The sequence below is a fragment of the Muntiacus reevesi genome, chromosome 1 (genome assembly GCF_963930625.1).
Source record: "Muntiacus reevesi chromosome 1, mMunRee1.1, whole genome shotgun sequence".
Lineage (NCBI taxonomy): Eukaryota > Metazoa > Chordata > Mammalia > Artiodactyla > Cervidae > Muntiacus > Muntiacus reevesi.
This window is the reverse complement of record NC_089249.1, coordinates 41,878,208-41,904,182: the sequence shown is the minus strand read 5'-3', so window position 1 is coordinate 41,904,182 and position 25,975 is coordinate 41,878,208. Positions and strand designations below refer to the sequence as shown.

At 39.4% G+C, this 25,975-nt stretch overlaps 1 protein-coding gene and 1 pseudogene across 2 annotated transcripts in view; one reads left to right on the top strand and one right to left on the bottom strand.

Annotated features, from left to right (window-relative positions):
- The window catches only part of BORCS5 (BLOC-1 related complex subunit 5), a 97,139-nt gene that overhangs the window by 37,300 nt on the left and 33,864 nt on the right, over positions 1–25,975 (top strand). The gene's annotated exons all lie outside the window — the stretch shown is intronic.
- Positions 20,481–20,837, bottom strand: LOC136159724 (small nuclear ribonucleoprotein Sm D2 pseudogene; annotated as a pseudogene).

Here is a 25,975-nt window from a genome sequence, read left to right as displayed (position 1 = left end):
ATCTTGAATTCATGTGACACATTTTAAAGAAAGTACCAAACCCTGATGAGCCTTACCTTTCCAGCAAGGTTGAAGAAATTTTAGAGGTCTTTTTCAGTATTCAAAATTCCCAGGTTGTGAGGTGTGATGTTTAAGATCTTCATCTCCTGAGAGCATGCTATGAAAATATTACTCTACTAAAGATGGTTATTAAAAAAAAAAATTATTCATTTGGGTGCACTGGGTCTTAGTTGCAGCACGTGGGTCCTTCAGTCTTTGCTATGGCGTGTAAACTGCTAGCTGTGGCATGTGAGATCTACTTTGCTGACCAGGGCTTGAACCCGGGCCCCTGCATTGGGAGCACGGAGTCTTAGTCGCTGAACCACCAGGGAAGTCCCCCAAAGATGGCTATTTTTAAGAGAAGCAATTAAACCTTTATGGTATTGAAGTATATCTCCTTTTATCAGCTACATATCAAAAGGTGAGAGCTTTTTAGTTCTAAAAGTTGTGAATCTGAAGTTTAGAAGGTCCAGTGGTAATGTTTTTGGCCAAAGTATTTGAAGAGTCCTCACAGATTTTGCCTGTTGAGTCTTTTTTTTTTTTTAGGTAGACATGTAAATATTTACTTAAAATGAGAAAAGAAATTACAACAAACTACAAATTTAAAATACTAGGAAAAAAGTCACAAAATCCAGAAATTCAACATATTTTTCTTAACTAAAAAACTGACACATCTGTTTTGTCCTGTATCTTTTCTTTGACTGTCTCTTCATATGACAAGAATATTGTAATATTAATTTCTATATGTATTTTTTCAATTCAGAAACTGTTGAGTCTTAATAATGCTGTCAGTGGATTTGACTAACCATGGATCCAGATGTAGTCCTTGTTCTGAGATCTGGTGCCTTAAATATTGAAACTGAGTTTGAGCAAACTTATTTTTCTTTGGAGACTTTAAGCCCCCTCAAAGTCAAAAGTTTTTTTTTTTTTTTTTTTTTTTAAATAATTTTCACTGGAGTATAATTGATTTACAACATTGTTAGTTTCAAGTGTATAACAAAGTGTATCTGTTATACATATATCCACTCTTTTTTAGATTATTTTTTCCCATATAGGTCATTATGGAGTGTTGAATTCCCTGTTCTGTACAGTAGGTCCATATTAGTGATCTGTTTTATATATAGTAGTGTGTATATGTCAGCCCCGGTCTCTCAGTTGGGATTCCCTGGTGGCTCAGACGGTAAAGAGTCTGCCTGCAATGTGGGAGACCTGGGTTTGATCCCAGGGTCTGGAAGATCGCCTGGAGAAGGAAATGGCAACCCACTCCAGTATTCTTGCCTGGAAAATCCCATGGATGAGGAGCCTGTTGGGCTACAGTCCGTAGGGTCGCAAAGAGTTGGACACGACTGAGTGACTTCACTTTGCATTTGCAATCTCTCAGTTTATCCCTCTCCCTCTTCCCCCATATTAACCATAAGTTTGCACTAAGCATAATCACAGGCAGTAATAGGTACTGTCATGAAATCTTAAAGCTGGTAGAAAGCTAAGTCAGAGAAAGACAAATTTCACATGATATCATTTATATGTAGAATCTTAAAACATGGTACAAATGAACTTATTTACAAAACAAATTGAGTCACAGGTGTAGGAAGCAACATTTTTTTTTTTTTTTGGAAGCCAAAGTTTTTAAATAAAATTTTTAAAATTTATTTTTGGCTATGCTGGGTCTTTGTTGCTGCTTGGGGGGCTATTCTATAGTTGTGTGGGTTTCTCATTGCAGTGGCTTCTCTTGTTGCGGAGTATGGGTTTCAATAGTTGTGGTGCATTGGCTTCGTTGCTGCACGGCGTGTGGAATCTTCCCAGGCCAGAGATGGAACCTGTGTCCTCTGCATTGGCAGGTGGGTTCTTAACCACTGGACCACCAAGGCCAAAAGTTTTAACAGGTGGATGCTGTCTTCTTGTGAAGAGGTTTGAGAAAGGGAGCAGAGAAGCAAATAATCTATGGATTGTAACAAAGTCAAGTCTGCAAAAAACTATATCATCTAAATCAGCTTTCAAGATTTGTGAAAAATAAGAGGGACTTTGCAAAACCTTGGGGCATAACCAGGTGTACTGCCTTTCTTCTCAAGGGAAAGCAAAATGGTATTGGTTAGCCTTATCAGCTGGAATACTAAAGAATGCACTGCATAAATCAACTAGAATGGAAAATAAGCTTTCAGTGGAATGAAAGTCAGTCGTATGTTCAGGCTGTCAGGGGATAACCATGTTGTTTCTTGCTCTTAAGTTCTGGACAAACCTCCATCCTCGGCCATTGGGTTTTTTCACAGGTGAAATAGGGGTATTGCAGGGATTGGTATTGATACTATTGTGGCCCTGGGCCTTATAATTCTCTATTATGGGCTGGATATATTAAATGTCTTGGTTTTTTTTTTTTTTTTCCAAGATGTTGATTAATTCTGGGAGAGGTTTTGAGGGATCTCTTTGAATGTTGATAGGAGATGAACTGTGAATTCTGCCAATATTCGTTGATGATTTTGCCCATATGGACGATAGCAGCTGATCCATTAGGGGCAATTGATTAGTTTCCCCAGATTCCATTGTAGTGTCATCAGAAATGGAGCAAATAAAAGATGTCAAAGGATCATTTAGTTCATTTGGTTGGCTATATTGATTGTTACTGTCAACTTCTAGAATTACTTTCCCCTTTTGGGAGAAAGTAATTTCAGCATGAAACTATTCTAAGAGGTCTCAGCCTCTTGGTTACTTTAGGAAATGCTTTGACTATGGCTTGCAGTTTGGCCTTCGCCCAGGGAACATAAGATATTTGGAATTTATTTGGATCCTCAGAAGAGTTAAAGGGGCACATTCTGATAGGCTCAGAAGGGGAGGAAATGGAGAGAGGCTCAAGGGGAAGTGTGGCGAAAGAATTAGAATGTGGAAGCTGGGTGTGGAGGAGGTGGGGGTGGTGCAGAAGGAAAAGGGGATGAGGGCTCTGGAGTTGGGGTCAAAGAAAGTAGGGGGGTGAAAGAGAGACCTCAGAATCCTTTTTTCCTTCTTAAATTAATTGTTTGTTTGCCTCAGTTAATGTATAATGTGCATTTTGCAGAGAGGTAGCTTTAGGCTCTTGATAGCATTTGAAAGCCTCAAAATACCGATCAAAACAGGCATCTCATTCAGTTTTAACCATTTTAGAGCCATAGCTGTCCAGTTCTGTTTTAAGAAAAGTAACTCTGGGGAGTTTGGAAGTTCTCTATAGTGGCCATTTTTATTCTCAGTTATTAATACTTCCAGATTAAGTTGTTCCATTTAATTAGAAATGTGCATGAGGCAGGACTGTAGTTTTAAAACATAAAGCTGATTAAGGTTGTCAAAGAGGAGCACCCCTCAAAGCATTTTGATGACTGGGATCTGATTTCTTAGATGTTTTTCTCTAGAGCAAAAAGAAAAATTCCTAAATACCAGTTTTAGGAAGAAAAGCCTAATTCCAAGAGGAATTGGATCAAAAGCCAGCATAGTTCCAATAGAAACAGCCCAGTTCCTAAAGGAATTGGGCCAAAAGCCCAGTAGTAGTCTCAGAAAGGACAAGGTCTATAAACAGTTTCCAGCTAAGCCTGGAGAACTGAAAATGCAAAGATACCAAAATCCAAGAGAACTTGAATTGAACCTTAAACCTTTAACTGAATTTGGCCCTGAAACTCCAAGGTTGGTAAGAAACTAGTGGGCCCAGTTGGCTGTATTCATTTACCAGCCCGAGAGGTTTTGGGGGTTCATTTCTGGATCCCACTTCTGACACCAATTAATGTTGACTTTAAAAATAAAAGTCAGTTATTTAACCCCCAAAATGGGTTTATTCAGGAATAGTAGGGAATTGAAATTCAGGACAAGCAAGTCACTGCAAAAACCATAAGTAAGTCTAATAAATAAAGGTGAGGAATCGGGTGGAGAGGGAGGTGGGATGGGGGACCGGGATGGGGAATACGTGTAACTCTATGACTGATTCATATTAATGTATGACAAAACCCACTGAAAAATAAAAAATAAAAAAATAAAAAAAAGAGAAAAAAAAAAAGGTGAGGGAAGAATGTTACTTTGTAGAGGGAAAAAGAAGGAAGTTGGAAGGGGTTGTTTTGAATGAAAGTCCATTGGAGAAAAATGAGAGTTCAGGGTGATGATGATTTCTCACTGGTTGAATTGCTGGGATAGTTAATTTCTTGTAGGAGGTGCAATATACCTCTTTTCCTGTCTGGTCCTATAATGGATGATTCTTTCCTGTTGGTGATTCTTGAATTGAGATCTGAAATTGACAGTTCTTTCTGTGATTGATGTCAAGTGGGTACCACATGAGAATTCCCCCTCCCAACTCCATATTAGTGAGGCTTCCCTTTATTATTTTTCACACCCAAAAAGAGTTTAAGGATGTGGATAGAGGCCTTGCCCTCAATAGAGATTGCCAGCTGCTACCTAAAAAAATTTTTTTCATTTGAAATATCTTAGCATGTAGCAAAAATAGCAAACACCCGAGTCTTTATTTACCAATTTTGTCAGACTTTAATATTTTAATGTATTTGCTTCAGATCTCTTTTTTTTTTTGCCCCCAGGAGAAAAATATTTCAAATGAAGTTAAAGCCTCCCTCACTGTCACTTGTAACCTCCCTTAATATTCTCTCTTTGCAAGTAATCATTGATCTGACTATTGTTTATCATACCCATGCATTTTTTTCATTGCTTTACTTTTTACCAAATATTATGTGTCTCTAGACAGTATCTAATTTATTCTTTAATGTGTTATGTCTATATGAGGTGCATTGTGTCATGTGTTTTCATATACTTTTATAACCTTTTTTGGTTTATATTTTTGATATTTGTCTTTGTTGGTATACCTTATTTTTTACACTGCTGCATAGTATTCCAATATTTCACAGTTTATCCATTGTCCTGTTAATGTTGGAGTTTCAGACTTTTTTTTTTTAAACTATTAAACAGTTTTTCTGAGGACACCTCGTATGTCTCTTTGTGCACATGTGTGAGAGTTTTCTTTTTTAAAAAATGTATTTATCTTATTTTTGGCAGCACTGGGTCTTCGTTGCTGCGCAGGGGCTTTCTCTAGTTGCAGCAAGTGGGCAGGGCACTGCTTTCTAGTTGCGGTGCTCAGGCCTCTCACTGTGGCAGCTTCTTGTTGCAGAGCGTGGGCTCGAGGGTGCTCAGGCTTCCATAGTTGTGGCATGCAGGTTCAGTAATTGTGGCTTGTGGGCTCTAGAGCTCAGTCCTAGTAGTTGGGGTACATGGGTTCAGTTACCCTGAGGTATGTGGAATCTTTCTTGGATCAGGGATCGAACCTCTACCCCTGCTTTGGCAGGCAGATTTTTAACCACCTGGACCACCAGGAAAGTCCAAAAGTTTTCTCTAGGGTATGTAGCTAGGAATAAATTGCTGTCTAGTGGATCATGAACTCCTTATTGCTAGATTCAGACTTAAATTGATGAAAGTAGGGAAAACTACTAGACCATTCAGCTATGACCTAAATCAAATCCCTAACGACTATACAGTGGAAGTGACAAACAGATTCAAGGGATTAGGTCTGATAGAGTGCCTAAAGAACTATGGAGGGAGGTTTGTGACATTGTACAGGAGGCAGAGATCAAGACCATCCCCAAGGAAAAGAAATGCAAAAAGGCAAAATGGTTGTCTAAGAAGACCTTACAAATAGCTGTGAAAAGAAGAGAGGCAAAAAATAAAGGAGAAAAGGAAAGATATACCGGTTTGAATGCAGAGTTCCAAAGAATAGCAAGGAGAGAGAAAAAAGCCTTCCTCAGCAATTAATGCAAAGAAATAGAGGAACACCATCAAATGGGAAAGACTAGAGATCTCTTTAAGAAAATTAGAGATTCCAAGGGAACATTTCATGCAAAGATGGACACAATAAAGGGCAGAAATGGTATGGACCTAACAGAAGCAGAAGATATTAAGAAGAAGTGGCAAGAAGGAAGACACAGAAGAACTATACAAAAAAGATCTTCATGACTCAGATAATCACAATGGTGTGATCACTCACCTAGAGCCAGACATCCTGGAATGCAAAGTCAAGTGAGCCTTAGGAAGCATCACTACAAACAAAGCTAGTGGAGGTGATGGAATTCCAGTTGAGCTATTTCAGATCCAGAAGATGATGCTGTGAAAGTGCTGCACTCAATTTGGAAAACTCAGCAGTGGCCACAGGACTGGAAAAGGTCTGTTTTCATTCCAATCCCAAAGAAAGGCAATGCCAAAGAATGTTCAAACTACCGCACAATTGCACTCATCTCACATGCTCTCAAAGTAATGCTCAAAATCCTCCAAGCCAGGCTTCAACAGTACATGAACCGTGAACTTCCAGATGTTCAAGCTGGATTTAGAAAAGGCAGAGGAACCAGGGATCAAATTGTCAACATCGATTGGATCATCGAAAAAGCAAGAGAGTTCCAGAAAAACATCTATTTCTGCTTTATTGACTATGCCAAAACCTTTGACTGTGTGGATCACAACAAACTGTGGAAAGTTCTGAAAGAGATGGGAATACCAGACCACCTTAACCTGCCTCCTTAGAAATCTGTGTGCAGGTCATGAAGCAGCAGTTAGAACTGGACATGGAACAACAGAATGGTTCCAAATCAGGAAAGGAGTACATCAAGGCTGTATATTGTCACCCTGCTTATTTAACTTATCTGCAGAGTACATCATGTGAAATGCCGGGCTGGATGAAGCTCAAGCTGGAATCAAGATTGCCGGGAGAAATAACAATAACCTCAGATATGCAGATGACACCACCCTTATGGCAGAAAGTGAAGAAGAACTAAAGAGCCTCTTGATGAAAGTGAAAGAAGAGAGTGGAAAAGTTGGCTTAAAGCTCAACAGTCAGAAAACTAAGATCATGGCTTCATGGCAAATAGTTGGGGAAACAATAGAAACAGTGAGAAACTTTATTTTGGGGGGCTCCAAAATCACTGCAGATGGTGACTACAGCCATGAAATATGATGCTTGCTCCTTGGAAGAAAAGCTATGACCAACCTAGACAGCATATTAAAAAGCAGAGACATTACTTTGCCAACAAAGTTCCATCTAGTCAAAGCTATGGTTTTCCAGTAGTCATGTATGGATGTGAGAGTTGGACTATAAAGAAAGCCGAGTGCGGAAGAATTGATGCTTTTGAACTGTGGTGTTGGAGAAGACTCTTGAGAGTCCCTTGGACTGCACGGAGATCAAACCAGTCTATCCTAAAGGAAATCAATCCTGAATATTCATTGGAAGAACTGATGCTGAAATTGAAGCTCCAATACTTTGGCCACCTGATTCAAAGAACTGACTCATTGGAAAAGACCCTGATTCTGGGAAGGATTGAAGTTGGGAGGAGAAGGGGAAGACAGAAGATGAGATGGTTGGATGGCATCACCGACTCGATGGACATGAGTTTGAGTAAGTTCCGGGAGTTGGTGATGGACATGGAAGCCTGGCGTGCTGCAGTCCATGGTATTACAAAGAATCAGACACGACTGAGTGACTGGACTGAACTGAAGGGCACAGGTATTTTTCAGCTTTACTAGATACAGTCAACTCTTCAAAGATGGTGCCGATCTATATCCTTACTGTGTATGAGAGTTCCTGTTGTTCTACATCCTCAGTCATACTAGATATTGTCCCAGCTGTTCCTTGTTTACAGATTCATTTAAAGACAGCTTTGTGCTTAGCAACCCGCTCAAACATGGGTCAACAGATGCAAACTTATTTTTTTATATCCGCCTTCCTCCTTTTAAAGGAATTGTTTTCACTCTCAGAGTTATAGAATCAGTGTAACTATAGCAGGTTACTTTGCTCACATTTATTTTTAACAATTAATGTTTCTTTTTATGATCACAAAGTGAATACATAGTTACTTTGGATAGTTCAGAAAACAGAAGTTACAAAAAATAAGATGCAAAATGCCACCTCCTAGACATAGCCATTGTTAACATTTTATTATGTATTTCCTTGTATTGTAAACATATATGTGATATACATTTACTCTACAATTAGAATCATGCTAAATTTATTTTATATCATAGTTTCACTTAAGATTATATTGTGGTATTTCCTGTCATTGACTATTATTTTAAAATGCTATTTTAGCAGCTGCATAATGTTTCTTTGTATTACTGTTATAAATTAAGCATTCTACCCTTAGAGGACATCTTTGATGTTAAAATAATACAGCAGTAAACAGTCTTGGTATATAAATCTTATACATTTCAGGTTGTTTCTTTGGGATAGACTTCTAGAAAAGGTCAGTACATGTGTGTGGAGTTAGATTGAAGAAATAGATTTTATAAATAAAGGCATCCATACAGAAGAAAAAAGATCAGATGAGAGAGGAATCAGAGGGGGGTCATGAGATCTATTAATTTAGCGTCTCTTACATTAGAATTGAGTTAAGTCACTGTGTGTGACTCTCTTCAACCCCAGGAACACTGGAGTGGGTTGCCATTTCCTTCTCCAGGGGATCTTCCTGACCCAGGGATCGAACTCTGTCTCCTGCATTGGCAGGTGGGTTCTTCACCACTGAGCCACCAGAGAAGCCCCTTGAATTGAGTGGCAAATCTTTAATTGAATCTGAATCTTTCTCTTAATAGGAATGATTTTAGAGGTGAACTCCCTGGAGAAGTAGATGGCAATCCATTCTTGCCTGGAGAATTCTATGGACAGAGGAGCCTGGTGGGCTACAGTCCGTGGGGTCACAAAGAGTCAGACAAGACTGAATGACTTTCACTTTTAGAGGTGAACTCTATCTGACCATGGACATCAGAGAGTTTCTTGTGTATTGTAGTGTCAAGGTTTATAGAATTTTAGAATTGGGAGGGACTTTTAAAATTTTATTGCCCAATCTTCTACTTGCAGAGTCCTTAAATTGATTGTATTTTGTAGACTATCTCATTGAAGTAGACTTACAGGTTTGACTTGCTAAATATTTAATTCCAAGCAGATTGTTGCAACACGAGGCGATCTGTTCCCTTATTGCTCAACTTTGATTAGTTAGTTGAATGTGGTTCTGTCATTTAAGCCCAAGTTTGATTTTCTATAACTTTCACTTACCATTTCATTTGTCTTTTTTTTTTTTAATGAAAGGCTCCCTAAAAGTGTTGCTGGAAATTCTTCATCTTTATTTATTTGTTAACTTCTACTATAACTAATATGAACCAAACGTATGTTTGACCTACTTTTCGTCTTGTTTCTTTCCAAGATATAATTTAACTTTATCTTGACTTTGTAGTGAAAATTCCATATGTGAACACAGGTAGGCCAGAAAAACCTTCCACATATTTTTTACTTGATAGAAAAGTTCCAAAGTGTCTATAGGGACTATCTGTTTTATTATTATTTCTAAGTTGCATATGAGCGGAGGTTTTGGCTTATATAGTCTCACTTTTCCACTAATAATAATAGCAACTTTTATTTTTCCCTTTCTTTCCCATAAAGGGGTTACATGTATTACTTCCTTTAAAACCTGTCTAACCTCTTCGAGTGGGCATTTTCCTTATTTGACAAATGAGAATGCTGAGGCTCAGAGAGGTTTAAAGACTTTTTCTGTCACATAGCTATTAAAGGTAGTGCCAGTTTTAAACTCAGGTCTCATTCCCAAACCTGTATATTTAAACCAGTTTACAAGTCTGTCTCAGTAACTTATTTCTGTTAATTTTGCCATCATATTTGATTAGTTTCATCATAAAATCAGATGTATTTCTGTTCAGAGGATGTTCGCATCCTTGGCTTCCTCAGTTGGGATATCGTATTGCTAGGGTGGCAGGATTATCGGAGGTGTTGCTTCTGCTTGCTTCCCATTTGATGACCCCAGCTCTCCGATCCATGGTTTGGACACACCAAGGATTTCCTTCCTATGATAGCCCATCTCTCCCTAGTGCCCTACGGGACTCCTTCCAGTCTCTGGGGAAACTGAAACACAGGGTGAGAAAAAGTCACAAATAATTACATTTTTTTTTTTTCTTTTCTGAATGCTGTCAGCTGATATGTTCCATAAAGAAGGATGTTTTCACAGCTGTGTGCTTTGGGGGTAGCGGGGAAAGTCTGAATTTTTATAACTTGGGTGTCTTCTACCACAAAGGGAGTGACGCACATGGTTTGATGAACTTGGAATGTGGGAACCCATCCTCTCAGCCCTGTCATAGTGACCTTGCATTTGTGGTCACGTTGGGATCCAGGTATGTCACCTTGGTGAACTTGAGACAAGGGTCAGGAGACCATGGAGGGGACTTGCTGAGTTTATGGTTTAATTACACTAGATCAATCACGCTTTGACTGAGTGGCGGTGACAGGAGGCAGTGTGTGTGTGTTTCTGTAGTTGCCAGGGGAGGGGAACAGAGTTTAATCTGCGGTTTTGTTGACCTTTGGTATCACTTTTATCTGTAGTTCCATAGACCTGCCTTTGCCGAATTTTCAAAAGACTGCAGTCAAGTGATTTACAGATTAAGGTCTCCTGTACTGCTTGCGCAAGAGGAGCCTATATCTTTCAATACGGGTGACGTAAGTTTACTTTAGAGGCAGGAATGAGTTCATTTCTTTGGAGAGATATGAACAGAATGTGCGTCTCTTGCTTTCATGAGAAATAATTTTCTTTCTTTTTTTTTTTTGGCAAGCACACTTGAAAGTTTTTTTTTTTTTTAACTGAATAGTGTATTGGTTTTAAAATTTTATTTATTTTTAATTGGAGGATAATTGCTTTACAGTGTTCTGTGGTTTCTCCTGTACAACAACATGAATCAGTCCTAACTATATATATATATACACATCCTCTCCCTCTTGAGCCTGCCTCCCCCCTCCATTCCACCCCTCTAGGGAAAAATAAATTCAAATCAAAACTTTGCTTTGAGGAAATGGAATGGAGTGACCGAGCCCTCAAGCCTCTAGAATTTGGGAGCTTCAGCCAAGGCCCAGGGGGGTACCAATTGTGTGTTTGCAGAATTCATACAAAAGTGAGCATTCCTCAGAATATGAAACGGCAGGCATCTCTGGAGTACTACTTTGTATATATCTGTGAGCTACTTATGTGCCTTGAGTCTGAATTTCAGAGACAAAAGTACATGATTCCTTCCTCAAGGACCTTACCCAGTAACTGGAAAGAAAGCAAGGAGGTCAGTAAAATATACAAAAAGGATGCTATGATAACTGCCAAAAAGGGAATCTTCAACCAGGTGTTTTCCAGAGCTCCAGCCCCTGAAGAGTAAGATTTAGTTATAAATGAGCTATGTTGCAGCTGAAAATATTTTGACTCCAAAGTATAACCAAGTTTCAAATAAGCAAAACTGCCCTAAGCATAAATCAGAAGGAAAATAGTATTTTAAATTAATTCCTCAAGTGAGTTGCCAAATTTAGGACACTAGAATTTCAAGAATTGGCAGCTCTACAGCTCTCATGGTTTGGGTATTATCTCCCTTAAATTACAGGAGTATTTCTGTCACCAGAAATAATTAATTTACAGTATTTCTTCTTTGTTAACCCTATCGCTGTGGTTTGTTGTCATGATTATTATTACTGTTTATTTACTTTCTTAGTAGAGAAGGTACTAAAATCTGTCTCCTAAGGTCGCCTGACAATTAAAATAGAACATATAATATGTTTAGCACAGTGCTTGGCTAAGAGAGTGACATCATTAATGTTAACTGTTGTTTTTTTGAAATTTAATGCTTTATTCAGTGCCTGCCATATAGTTAAGTTTTAGTAAATTTTGATACTGCGTGGTTATAAAGGGCTTTCACATATCTCGTTTAATCCTCTCAGCTGCCTTCAAGGTACATAGTTTTACCCCTCTTTTACTGATAGAGAAGTTGAAGTGAAGTGTATCAGTCAGATTTTCCGTCTGATTTAAGCCGAGAAAGAATTCCCCGAAAGGGCAGTGACTGGTTTACAGAATCTCCTGAAGAACTCTAGAAGGAGGTTTTGGACAACCTACTCAAGCAAATGGCCAAAGTCAGGCCACAGAACTGACCCGGTGAGGTCACTGGCTGGCATGACCAAGCCCTTGACACGCCTTGTACCACAAACGGTGCCGGCTGGCCGCGGAGACTGGACTTTGCCACTCTTTCTGCTTCTGTTGCTTCCTCAGAAACATGGTTCTCCAGAAACCGGAGAATGTACCTCTTGGAAGGCCCCTATTTTACAACATTTGCTCCCTATTGAGAAGCTGGGGCGGGTGGATAGATGGCTGGAACTTCAGTCGTTGAGCTTATGTTCTGGCTGCAGGGCAGGTGGGAAAAAAGGCTTTTTGGCTCTTCAGTTGGGGTGTAATAGGTGACTAGGCGCTCACGTGTGAAACTTTGCCTCATTGCTAGCTCCTTGGGTCCTAACTCTCTGTGTTAAGAAAAAAAATACTCTTTTATTTCCTGTTAATTGTATATAAGCCGAGTAGAAATCAAAATTGTTTTCCTCACTGATTAGGACATTTGTGCATGGAAAAAAATAAAATAAAATAAAAATAAAATTGTTTTCCTTATTAGTAGGCCTCATGTGTGGGGAAAAATCAGTTTTTCTCTAAAATCCATCTTGTTCTTAGAAATTAGCTGTTAATTTATAACAGTATTGCCTGAGCACTTTAAGCTACTAGTGAGTGTGAGAACATTCTGTCCGTTCAGGGTGTTTTGTTCAGTGTAAACAATTTATTCAATGTGTCCCCTAATCCGTGGGACAGAGTATGTAATCCTTCAAGGAAGCCATGAGTTAACACCGACAAGAAGGGTGACTCCTCTGAACAAAGAAGTCCTGACATTAATATTTCTGATATCTTTTTCGTTGAATCCTTTTCTTAGTACTTCATTTGTTTTTGTATAAAGCAAATCTGTGATTCATGTTTCTGAAAACCTTAAAAAAAAAAAAATTAATTCAGGTCCCCAATGTGCTTGCTGTTGACTCTATAAAGACCCTTGCAGAGTCTGTAGTGTAAGGAGCTGTGGACACATACCTCAAACTAAATGTCAGTGGAATCAAGTGTTAGATGCTAGTGTTTAAAAGAACACTTTGTTCCTTAAAGCAGACTCTTTAGACAGGGAAGAAGCCCTTGGTGCTCCACAAAAACCATCCTTACTTTGTCTGGAAAGCTACATTTTTGAAAGCATTGATATTTCAGTAAGTGAGAACACCTGGGCGTGGGGGATGCTTGCTGCCAAGTTGCACGGAGGACCCAGGTGCCCAGTTTACAGGCTGGCATCCATTCTTCAGAGGAGGGAGACAGAATGGGCTTTCCGCATTCATTCAGTGAGAGATACTGAAAACCTGTGGCATCCGAACTACGCATGTTCGTAGTAGACTGCATTTCTCTGATTATTTTTTTAACTTTTTATTTTATATTGGAGTATAATCGATCAGCAGTGTTGTGATAGTTTCAAGTGGACAGCAAAGGGACTCAGCCACATATACGCATGTGTCCATTCTCCTCCTCCATATCTTTTATTTTCATACTCAGAGTCAAGAGTCTTCTGAATTTAAATATGTTCCTTTCTGCAGGTAATTCTAAATTAGTCTTGACTTTGTTTAAAAAAAAAAAAAAGAAGAAACATGGTATGACCATCTAGAATAATACTTCGTCTCCCTCTGCAGAGAAACTTGGAATTTTTGAAGTTTAGACTTGGAAGCAAACATGGTTCAACTCACTCAAATTTCAGAGAAGGAAATGAGACTTAGATATTTTCCCTTGGTTTATCCTTTTATAGTTTTCCTTTTATTCCCCTATTGGCCACATATTTTTGGCCACTTTATTAGGTATTGTGAAATATTTTTGTTGAGCAAAAATGAAAATCAACCTACTTGACTTCTTTTGTTGTGTAGAGTATACAGGAACAAAATTTACCATCTTAACCCTTTTTGAATGTGCATTTCAGTGGCAGTAAGTACATTCATATTATCGTGCAACATCACTACCATCCATCTCTAGAACTTCTCCATCATCCAAAATTGAAATTCTGTACCCATTAAAGAGTAACTTCCTATTTTCTCCTCTCAGCCCCTGACAACCATTCTTCTTTCTCTCTCTATGAATTTGACTGTTCTTTGTACCTCATGTAAGTGGAATCATACAATATTTGCCCTTTTGTGTCTGGCGTATTTCACTTAGCATAATGTTCTCAGGGTTCATCCATGTTGTAGCATACGTCAGAATTTCCTTCCTTTTTAGGCTGAATAATATAACATTGTATGTATGTACCACTTTCTGCATATCCATTAGCCTATTGATGGATGCTTGAGTTGTTTCCGCTTCTGAACTCTGATGAATAATGCTGCTATGAACAGGAGTGTACAAATACTACTTTCAGTCCTGGTTTTCAGTTTGAGGTATATACCCAGAAATGGAATTGCTGATAATCATACAGTAATTTTTAATACAGTAATTTTTAAATACAGTAATTTTACATACAATAAATTTACATACAGTAATTTTTAATTTTTTAAAGAACTACCATGCTATTTTCCACAGTGACTGTACTACACATTTTACATTCCCATCAGCAATGCAAAAAACACTTTGGAGAGTCCCAGTTCCTCCACATTCTCACCAGTTCTTACTGTTGTCTGCTTTTTTGATAGTAGCCTTACTAATGATTGGGAGGTAGTATCTTACTGCAGTTTTTATTTGCATTTCCCATATGATTAGTGATTTTGACCATCTTTTCATGTGTTTATTGGCTATTTATATATATCTTCTTTGGAGAAATATCTATCCAAGTCCTTTGACCATTTTTGAACCAAGATGTTTGGTTTTTAATGTGAGTTTTAGGAGTCTTTTTTTTAATATATTCTAAATTTTAACCCCTTATCAGATATGTGGTTAGCGTATATTATCTCCCATTCTGTGGGCTGCCTTTTTACTCTGTTGTTAGTGCCTTTTGTTGCATAAAAATTTTAAATTTCCATGAAATCCAACTTGTCTGTTTTCTCTTTTGTTGTCTGTATCTTTCATGTCATAGCCAAGAAATCATTGCCAAATCCAATGTTGTGAAGCTTCTGCCATTTCCTCAAAGAGTTTTGTAGTTAAGTCTGACCCATTTTGAATTAATTTTTGTATGTGGTGTTAGATAAGAATTCAGCTTCATTCTTTTGCACGTGAATATCCAGTTTTCTCAGCACCATTTCTTGAAAAGACTCTTCTTTTCCCCATCAATGGTCTTGACACCATTGTAGGAAAGCATTCAACCATACACATGAGGGTTTGTTTCTGGGCTCTCTATTCTATTCCATAGGTCTACCTTGGTGGTTTAGTTGGTGAAGAGTCTGCCTGCAATGCGGGAGACCCAGGTTTAATCCCTGGGTCAGGAAGATCCCCTGGATAAGGAAATGGCAACCCATTTCAGTATTCTTGCATGGAGAATTCCATGGACAGCAGGCCTGGTGGGCTACAGTCCGTGGGGTCACAGAGAGTCAGACACGACTGAGTGACTAACATTTTCACTCTTATTCTATTCCATGGATTTATATGTCTGTTTATGCCAGTAGCACATTGTTTTGATTATTGTAGCTTTGTAGTAAGTTTTGAGTATGAGTCTTCCAGCTTTTGCTCTTCTTTTTTAGGATTGTTTTGCTTATTGAGGTTTCTTTGAAATTCCATATAACTTTTAGCATGTGCTTTTCTATTTCTGCAAAAACTCTTGGAACTTCAGTAGACATTGCATTGACTCTGTAGATCACTTTAAGTAGTATTGATATCTTAATAACCTTGTCTTTTAGATCATGAAAGATGAGTTGTCTTTCTGCTTATTTATGTCTTTTTCAACTTCTTTCAGCCGTGTTTTTGCAGTGTTCATCATACAGATCCTTTGTCTCCTTGGTTAATTCCTAAGTATCTTTTTTTCATACTTCAGTAAATGTAATTGTTTTCTTAATTTCCCTTTTGGATTGTTCATTGTTCGTATATAGAAATGCAACTGATTTTTGTGTGTTAACTTTGTATCCTGCTACCATGCTGCCTCTACCGAGGATCAGGGCTTCCCAGACCTTTCTTAAGCCTGTACCTTTCCTGGGCATACACAGTGAATTTCTGATTTCCCCCATATATGTGGTTGCTTTTGATTGTTCTCATGTCCATTGTCTAGCTCCAGATGTTCTCATGTTCAATGTCTAGCTCCAAGAGGGGAAAAAACAGGAAAATGAAAGGGAAGAAAAAAGGTGCCAACACTTTAAGTCCCCGGAAATCACTTCAGCTGGAGGGTGAGAGGCCTTGCAGCAGTGGAGGATGTGCACCACGAGTGGACACTGCTCCTTGTCTGCCCCTTTGTGATCAGAACAGGGACCCCTGCTGTTTGGAGGGACAGGCTCCTTACTGCCCACCCTGGCTCCTACAAGCTGTGTGTAAATTGTTCACCGCTGCATGCCACAGGGTTTTGGGGATGGTAAGATGCTGCTGTGCTGAAAGGCTGAAAGTGACTGAAATCAAGCCCAGTTTACCTTCCAGACCCTCCCCTGGAAGTTGAACCCTTCAGTAGACTCCAGAGTTCCAAAATAGTTATATCAGACAGATTCTGCCAGTAATTGTTGTCTAGGTGGAGAGACGGATTCCTGGTGCGACCCAGTCTACCATCTTCCCAGGATCCTCTCTGTTTGATTTTTAAAGGAACTACCATATTGTCTTCCACAGTGGATGCACCATTGTATATTCTTACCAGCAATGCCTAAGGGTTTCAGTTTCAGCAATGTTTTGAAACATTGTTTTTGAAACATTTTGTGTCCTCATCAGAATTTATTATTTTCTATTATTTGGATAATAGCTACTATGTCAGTTAAAAGTGGATCTCACTGTGGGTTTTTTTGTTTTTTGTTTTTCTTTTTTTGCATTTCCCTAATGAGTAGTGATATTGAGCATCTTTACTGTGCTTAGTGACATCCTTGTATCTTTGGCGAAATGTCTACTTAAGTCCTTTGTCCATTTTTGAACTGGCTTTTGTTGTTACTTTTCATTTGAGTCCCTGTTCACCTCTGTGTTCTTTGTATTTAACTCCTGCTGCTTCTGGTAATCTGCCTGAGGAGGTGGATCACTTTTCTGTTATTTTCCACAGTGCTGATATATATAGTATACATAGAAGGCGGTGCTAGCAGATATTCGTATATCTGCTATTATGCAGGGCCAACCCTGCTTATTTGATTACAGCAACAGTTGGTAGTTGGGGACTTGGGGACATTGAGGACATTGACAAAATTAACATGAATTATGGCAGGCATAATTCATAATGCTTGGTATAATTCTCTCAGCACTCCTTTAATGCAGACAGTATTTAATTTGCAGATGAAGGGTTTGAGTTCAGGGAAGTTAAGCATCCACCCTCCCATGACACAGGTGGTAAACAGCAATTCCTGGATTCAGATTCCCAGGTCAGCCTGATTCTAAAGCTTATACTTTCTTCATTATGTCAAGCTGCCTCCCTTCCTTGCCCTGTAAGTTCAACAAGAGCGCAAGGCTTTGAACCTGGAGACTATTGAAGAAGGATAGTGAGTTGAACCTTTACTTAACTCTTTGGGAGGAAAAAGTGGAGGAGATTGTAAAAAGCTAATAAGTTAAGTTCATACTAGTCGATAGGATTCCTTGAAGATAGTGAGGTATCTCATTTGTGGGTACTGATCATGCTTGGAAAAGCTGTATCTGCTTTGGGTTGTTGACATCCTCTGTTCTTGTTTCTTTAGAACCATAAACCAGGGCATTGACCAAGAACAAATGGGTGCCTGGACCTGGAGGGGTGAAATGCGTTTTCTGCCCTACCGTTTATAACCCCCCAAGCCTGAGTACCCCTTTACCGCCAGAGTCTTAAAACAGGGAAGATGAAAGGGAACAGATATTTACCAGGATCCTGCTGTATGCTAGGTAAATCCCGAAAGGGAAGTGATTATTATCCCAGTTTTACATGAGAAAACTGAGACTCAGTGGTATAAGGTAAATTGTCCAAGTTTATATAGTTCATAAATAATGGGACTCAAATCAGCTTTCCCCATATTCCCTGTCTTGGTCCATTTGGGCTTCTATAGCAAAATATCATGGACTGGATGTCTTCAATCAGCAGAAAATTATTTCTCCCAGTTCTGGGGGCCGGGAAGTCCGCAGTCAAAGTGCTGGCAGATTCAGTGTTGGTGAGGGACCACTTCCTGATTCACAAACGGCAGTCTTTTTACTGAGTCCTACATGGTGAATGAATCAGTTTCACCCTCTGAGGTTTCTTTTATGAGGGCACTAATCCCATTCGTGATGGCTCCATCCTCATGACCTCATCACCCCAAAGGCTCCGCCTCCTCATACTCTCACATTAGGTTTCAGCACATGTATTTTGGGGGGATACAGACATTTAGTGTGTACGTAGCACTACCTCAATGAGGAAGTTCTTTCTTGGCCCTCTGGTAGTTAGAACCTCTGGTAGAAATTATTAGGAGGGAGCATTCTCTCCACACTGTGATAGATTGGCTGTTACACTGGGGCTGTCTACACTTGTAGTCTCTTCTGCTACATGGATTAACCAAAATAATAATGGTAGCCATTCTGGGTGATTGCTTCTTCTGAGTGAGATTGGTGTGCCTCTGAGGTGGACATAAAAGTTCCTCAGGGAACCAGTCATAGAGGGCACCCTTCTCTGAATACTGGAAAAGAATTGATCACTAACGTACATCATAAGGTCCTGTTTGAATGGGCAGGTGTTTGTAGACCTGAGTGCCTTTGGGATCTAGAGTTTAGGTACATGATACACATGGCTGATGTACTTTTGATTTTGAAATATTCTGTGACCAATAGAGTAAAAAAATCCTTGATTTTGTGGGGAGGTGATTTTTTTTATTATCTGTTGCTTAGTTGTACCTTCACAATAGCTGTTGTCAAAGTTACATAGCTTCTGCTTTCTGGATTTTGCAGAAGAAAATGACGCTTGTTATACTCTTTACCAAATTTGAGTGCCATTCCTATAATACTGATTTCTACTCCTGGAAGTAACTAAGCTTTTAAAAGTTAAGGAATTCAGCTTGGTAATAGCATAGGTTAATAGCCATATGGCTCTGTACTATACTTTAGAAAAACTTTTTTTTTCCTACCTGACATTTCAGAAAGAAAAAGATTTCTCAGCAAAAATCTTTTCCAAATTTCTAACCCTGATGGTTTTTCCACTCAACACTTTACACAGAGAGGTGGGTACAAATGGCAAGTTGCTGTATCTGTGTAATACTCAGGCGTGGTTCTCACCCATCCCCAGAGCCCACTCTTCATTCCTGTGTAAACAGAGTGGTTTCAGCAGGATCTTAGGATATGTCTCAGTATTTACCATTTGCAAATATGGAATCTATTAAATCACGTCTTTAACTCAATAAACATCTACTTTGTGTATATCACTGTGTTAAGCTAAAAAAGAGAAAGCTGAGGGTAATGGCCCTCTTCCCTAACACAGTAAAGAAGACATAATTTAGAAACTTTGGTTTAACATGAAAAACTAACCATAAATCCATAGAAGAATAGAATATCAGGGATGAAGTGTCATGACTGCTAATTTTTTAATGGCTTAGGAAAAGACAACAAAAGCCTGAAGTATTGATAGATGTGATAAAATGTCAGTGGCTGATTCTAGATGGTATTTGGGTATATAGTTTTTCTTTTCTGTCTATTTGAAAATTTATGTAATAAAATGTAAAAAGGGGAAAAAGGCTTAACCATAAAGAGCACTTATAAAACTATACAAAAGCTCATTTCAAGGGTATATAGGGTTCATTGTCTGTTACCTAAGCTAAAGGTTTAGGTTATCACTAGATTTGGTAAGTAAGACTCAAAATAGAGGTATAAGCCTAGAGGCCCGCAGAGGCCAGGCAGGTAATGTGAATGAGGGATGCTGGTTGGCTGAGTTCAGGTAGAGGTTGACAGAGCAGGAGAGCACACGGTTAAAGCATCAACAGTTTTTAAAAATGAACATGTATGCCAAATAAAAGCCTCTTGGAGGGCGGCAGTATATGGTCTCCTGCAAATGAAAAAACTTATCATCTCTGAATGTACCCAGCTTTTCTGTCTGCTCTCCCCCTTTCATCAGAAGATACAGGGGTGATATAGGGGTGCTTCAGGCATCAGAATGGGGGAGCTGAGTTCCTGACACTTGAGAACCTGGGAAACTTTGTTCTCTTTGCCTGAAGGACCAGCCTGATTGTTGGAGCTCTGTAACTTTAGGAGTAGAAAAAGTGGCCCATCTTTTTTTTTTTTTTTTCTTTCTGTCTTGCTCCTTCTGTGTCCTGGAGCTGGATTTGTGGGCTGATTTACAGAGATTCCTGTGAGTCTAAGAAGCACATTCTGATAATAGACCTGTGGACCTGGGCTTTGTTTGTAGGTGTTTAGGGGAAGGTACAATTGCAGTTTATAAGGGTGATTTCTCTTTCTTCTTTAAATTTATTTTTATTTTTTTAGAAAAAAAGCACGGTTTTATTATTTCAACTACAGAGGGCAGGTCTTTGCAAAATCAGGGGGCAAGTTCTGACAGCAGGGAGGAGGCCCCTACTTGCCAGCGATGAGCGGGTTCCTCAGGATCACGATGACAGAGTCCCTGCGCAGGAACGTCTTGGAGATGTAGCGGTCCTTGTTGACTGGCTTGGACTTCTTCTTGCCTTTGCCGCTCTTGGGGACCTCTGTCCACATTTCTTTCACGTTCTCCAGCACCGTGCTGCAGTGCCTGTCGAAGGCCTTCACGCGGCCCAGGAGCTTCTTGTTGTTACGGCAGTTGATGAGCACTTGAGTGTTGTTTTTGACTGACTGTGTGAGCACGGAGAGTGGCCCCGAGTTAAACTCCTCCTCCTCCCGCTTCTGCAGCTCCTCTGGGGTCATCTCACTCTTGGGCTTGTTGAGGAGACTCATGATGATGATGGTGACCGCGTTCTCAAGTCACTACCGTCTCCTACGCGGTGTGCCTTCCGAACCTAAATTTAATTTTATTTATTTTGGCTCCCCCAACCAGGGAAAGAGGCCATCCCCCTGCTTTAGAAGTATGGAGTCTTAACCCCTGGACCACCAAGGAAGTCCCTTTAAGTGTAATTTCTCTGACATTGGAGTTGCTGAGCAGCTTCATTTGAACACCTTAGGGTGCCTTCTAGACTTAGCAAACTTTCCCCCCACCTCCCCCATTTTTGTAGGAAGAAGGGTCAGTGTTTTGATTGAAGATCTGTCTCTGGTTTGGAGGCCCTCTGCTTCAGCCTCTGGTACCATAGGCCAGCCCTGGAGCTTTCCTCCCCGCCACTCTTCAGGGCAGGCTCTGGAATCTTCCTCACTCACCTTGGAGGAGCAGGTGCAGGCTGAGAGCAGACCTCACTCTTGAGTATATATGGGAAGGCAGAGCAGGGACCCTGAGAATCCTTTCTCCTCCTAAAGATTTCCTCAGCTTGCTCTCTCTCTCTCTCTCTCTCTCTCTCTTTTTTTTAATTAATTAATTAATTCGGCTGCATCGGATCTTAGTTGCAGCATGTGGGATCTAGTTCCCTGACCAGGGATTGAACCCAGGCTCCTTGCAACTGTAAACCTGGAATCATAACCACTGGGCTACCAGGGAAGTCCCCCATTCTTGATAATTAAGCTATTTAAATATGGTAAAGACTATTTAATAACTACCAATAGCAATTACACAATAAACAGCAAAATACTTAAGTCTTTACATTTAAATTCAAGAGCTTGACTGAGATTCTGGCAATTACCACTTATATTTAACTGTCTAAGAGAGTCTTATAAATACAATAGGGGTATAAAATAAGTATTATAGACATTATACATAAATAAAAAAAGTCTTTTTAAAGATATCACCTGAAAAAGCCAAGATACTCTAGAAAAACTTTATTAAATAAAGACAATTTGAACATGATAAATTCACCAAGGCAATGTATTTTCTTCATTTTACATATATCTTTCTTTTATTACTTCATATCCTTGGGAGATTTTTCCATGTGAGCATATACAAACCTTGGGTTTCCGTAATGACTCAGATGGTAAAGAATCTGCCTGCAATTCAGGAGATCCGGTTTCGATGCCTGGGTTGGGAAGATCCCCTAGAGAAGGAGAGGCTACCCACTCCAGCATTCTTGCCTGGAGAATTCCATGGATAGAGGAGCCTGGTGGACTAAAGTCCCTGAGGTGGCAAAGAGTTGGACATTACTGAGTGACTAACACACATACACACACACACACACATGTACAGACCGTCTTCATTCTTTTCCGTGGTCATGGAATACCATTTATGGATGTACCTTGATTGATATTGATAGCAATCTCCCTTGATGGACATTGAGGTATTTGCTCTCCTTTTATTATTATAGTCACTGCTACAATGAATAATCATTTAAATAATGATATGTCATTTAGCATGTGTGCTAACATATGAATTCCTAGTAGTGAAATTGCTGTATTAGTGGCTGTATGCATTTGTAACTGCATAAATTGATATCATTACCCTCTATGACATCATTCGCAGCTTACATACAAATCAGCAATGCCTGTTTCTTCATAGTTCTACCCACAGAGTTTTTATCACACTTTTGGACTTTTACCAGTTTGAGAGAAGAATGCACTTCCAGTGAAGTCTTCTTTTTTATTTTTCTTATTATGAGTGAACTTCTGCATCTTAGAGTTGTGGCATTGGTATTTACTTTTCTGTGAAATGCCATTCATATCCTTTGTCCATCTTGCTTTTGCTGATTTTTTGCTTGCCAGTTTCTAGGAACTCTTTATCTAATAGGAAGCTTAACCCTTTATGATACATGTAGCAAATATTTCTTGCAGATTTTTTGTTTTGTTTTAGCTTACAGTGCTTTTTGCCATGAGGAGTCTTGATTTTTATCTTCTTGGATATATCAATGTTTCCTTTATGGTCTCTATGTTATCCTGGCCCACTTTTTTTTTTTTTTTTATCCTGGCCCACTTTTGATGGCACAAAATTATTTAATTCCTTTTCTCACAGTTCGTCTTCAGTCTTTTACTACTTCAGTCCTGGATTGACAACAAAATACTCTAGGTGCCTTTCTTCCCACGTCTACATCCCTGGAACTATATTCTTTGTCAGTAGTAGCATGGCTGTTGATAACTTTGTTAGGAGATTTTAGTGGTCTGAAAAACCCCACATTTTCTCAGCATGGACACTCTAGAAAAATCTTTTGCAGTTGCTTATAATACTGAACATGCAGTTGTCATGCAACCCAGCAATTGTTGTTGTCCAGTCGCTTAGTCGTGTCTGACTCTTTGGGACCCCATTGATTGTAGTATGCCAGGCATCCCTGTCCTTCACCATCTCTAGGAGCTTGCTCAAACTCATGTCCATTGAGTTGGTGATGCCATCCAACCTTCTCATCCTCTGTCATCCCCTTCTCCTCCCGCCTTTCCCAGCATCAGGGTCTTTTCTAATGAGTTGGCTCTTTGCATCAGATGGCCAAAGTATTGGAGCTTCAGCTTCAGCATCAGTCCTTCCCATGAATATTCAGGACTGATTTCCTTTAGGATTGACTGGTTGGATCTCTTCGCATTCCAAGGGCCTCTCAAGAGTCTTCTCCAACACCACAGTTCAAAAGCATCAATTCTGCAGTGCTCAGCTTTCATTATGGTCCAAATCTTACATCCATACATGACCACTAGAAAAACCATAGCTTTGTTTGACTAAACGAACCTTTGTTGGTAATGTCTCTGCTTTTTAATACGCTGTCTAGTTTTGTCATGGCTTTTCTTCCAAGGAGTAAGTGTCTTTTAATTTCATGGCTATAGTGGCATCTGCTGTGAATTTGGAGCCCTAGAAAATAAAGTCTGTCACTGTTTCCACTGTTTCCCCATCTATTTGCCATGAAGTGATGGGACTGGATGCCATGATCTTTGTATTTTGAATGTTGAGTTTTAAGCCAGTTTTTTCATTTTGCTCTTTCACTTTCATCAAGAGGCTCCTTAGTTCCTCTTCACTTTCTGCCATAAGGGTGGACTCATTTGCATGTCGGGGGTTATTGATATATCTCCTGGGAATCTTGATTCCATTTTGTGCTTCATCCAGCCTGGCATTTCACGTGATGTACTCTGCATAGAAGTTAAATAAGCAGGGTGACAATATACAGTCTTGACAAACTCCTTTCCCAATTTTGAACAAGTCCATTGTTCCATGTCCAGTTCTTTTTTTTTTTTTCCTAAAAATTTTTATTGGAGTATAGTTGCTTTAAAATATTGTTAGTTTCTGCCATACAGAAAAGTGAATCAGCTAAATGTATACATATATCTGGACTTCCTTGGTGATTCAGTGGTTGAGAATTTGCAAGAAAAGTTATGACAAACCTAGACATCATATTAAAAAGCGGACATCAGTTTGCTAACAAAGGTCTGTATTATCAAAGCTATGGTTTTTCCAGTAGTCATGTACAGATATAAGAACTGGACCATAAAGAAGGCTGAGTGCAAAGGAATTGATGCTTTTGAACTGTGATCCTGGATAAGACTCTTTTTTTTTTTTTCTTCCATGTCCAGTTCTATCTGTTGCTTCTTGACCTGCGTACAGGTTTCGCAGGAGGCAGGTAAAGTGATCTGGTATTCCCATCTCTTTAAAGAGTTTTCCATAGTTTGTGATCCACACAGTCAAAGGCATTAGAGTAGTAAGTGAAGCAGAAGTAGATGTTTTTCTGGAATTCTCTTGCTTTTTGATGATCCAACGGTTGTTGGCCATTTGACCTCTGATTCCACTCCCTTTTCTAAATGTAGCTTGAACATCTGGAAGTTCTTGGTTCACAAACTATTGAAGCCTGGCTTGGAGAATTTTGCTAGCATGTGAAGTGAGCGCAATTGTGCGGTAGTTTGAACATTCTTTGGCATTGCCTTTCTTTGGGGTTGAAATGAAAACATCTTTTCCAGTCCTGTGGCCTCTGCTAAGTTTTCCATATTTGCTGGCATATTGAGTGCATCACTTTCACAACATCATCTTGTAGGATTTGAAACAGCTCAGTTGGAGTTCCATCACCTCCACTAGCTTTGTTTGTAATGATGCTTCCTAAGGCCCACTTGACTTCTCACTCCAGGATGACTAATCTAGGTGAGTGACCACCATTGTGGTTATCTGGGTCGTTAAGATTTTTCTTGTATAGTTCCTCTGTGTATTCTTGCCACCTCTTCTTAATATCTTCTGCTTCTCTTAGGTCCACACCATTTCTGTCCTTTATTGTACCCATCTTTGGATGAAATGTTCCCTTGGTATCTCTGATTTTCTTGAAGAGATCTCTAGTCTTTCCCATTCTATTGTTTTCCTCTATTTTTCCATTGTTCACTTAAGCAGGCTTTCTTATGTCTCCTTGCTATACTTTGGAACTCTGCATTCAGATGGGTTTATGTTTTCTTTTCTCCTTCTCCTTTTGCTTCTCTTCTTTTCTCAGCTATTTGTAAGGCCTCTTCAGAAAACCATTTAGCCTTTTTGCATTTCTTCTTCTTGCAGATGGTTTTGATCACCACCTCCTATACAGTGTTTTGAACCTCCATCTATAGTTCTTCAGGCACTCTGTCTATCAGATCTAATCCCTTGAATCTGTTTCTCACTTCTACTGTATAATCATAAGGGATTTCATTTAGGTCGTACCTGAATGGTCTAGTGGTTTTCCCTCCTTCCTTCAGTTTACGTCTGAATTTGACAATACAGAGCTCATGATCTGAGCCACAGTCAGCTCCCGGTCTTGTCTTTGCTGACTGTACTCTTGGTTTTGTCTTGCAGTTGTACCCTTGGGCATTCATCCCAGAGAAATGAAAATCTGTGTTTACAGAAAAGCCAGTGTGGCGACTGTCCCTAGCAGCTTTGTCTGTCTTTGCCCCAAACTGGAAAAAACCCAAATGTCCTTTAACAGGTGAATAGTTAACCAGACTCTGGGTGATGCATACCATAGTACTACTCAGAAATAAAGATGAACAAACTGCTGATACATGCAACACGTAAATGAATCTCTTGAGGGATTATGTTGAGTGAAAAAAGTCAGTCCCAAAAGGTTGCATTTTGGATTTTTCCC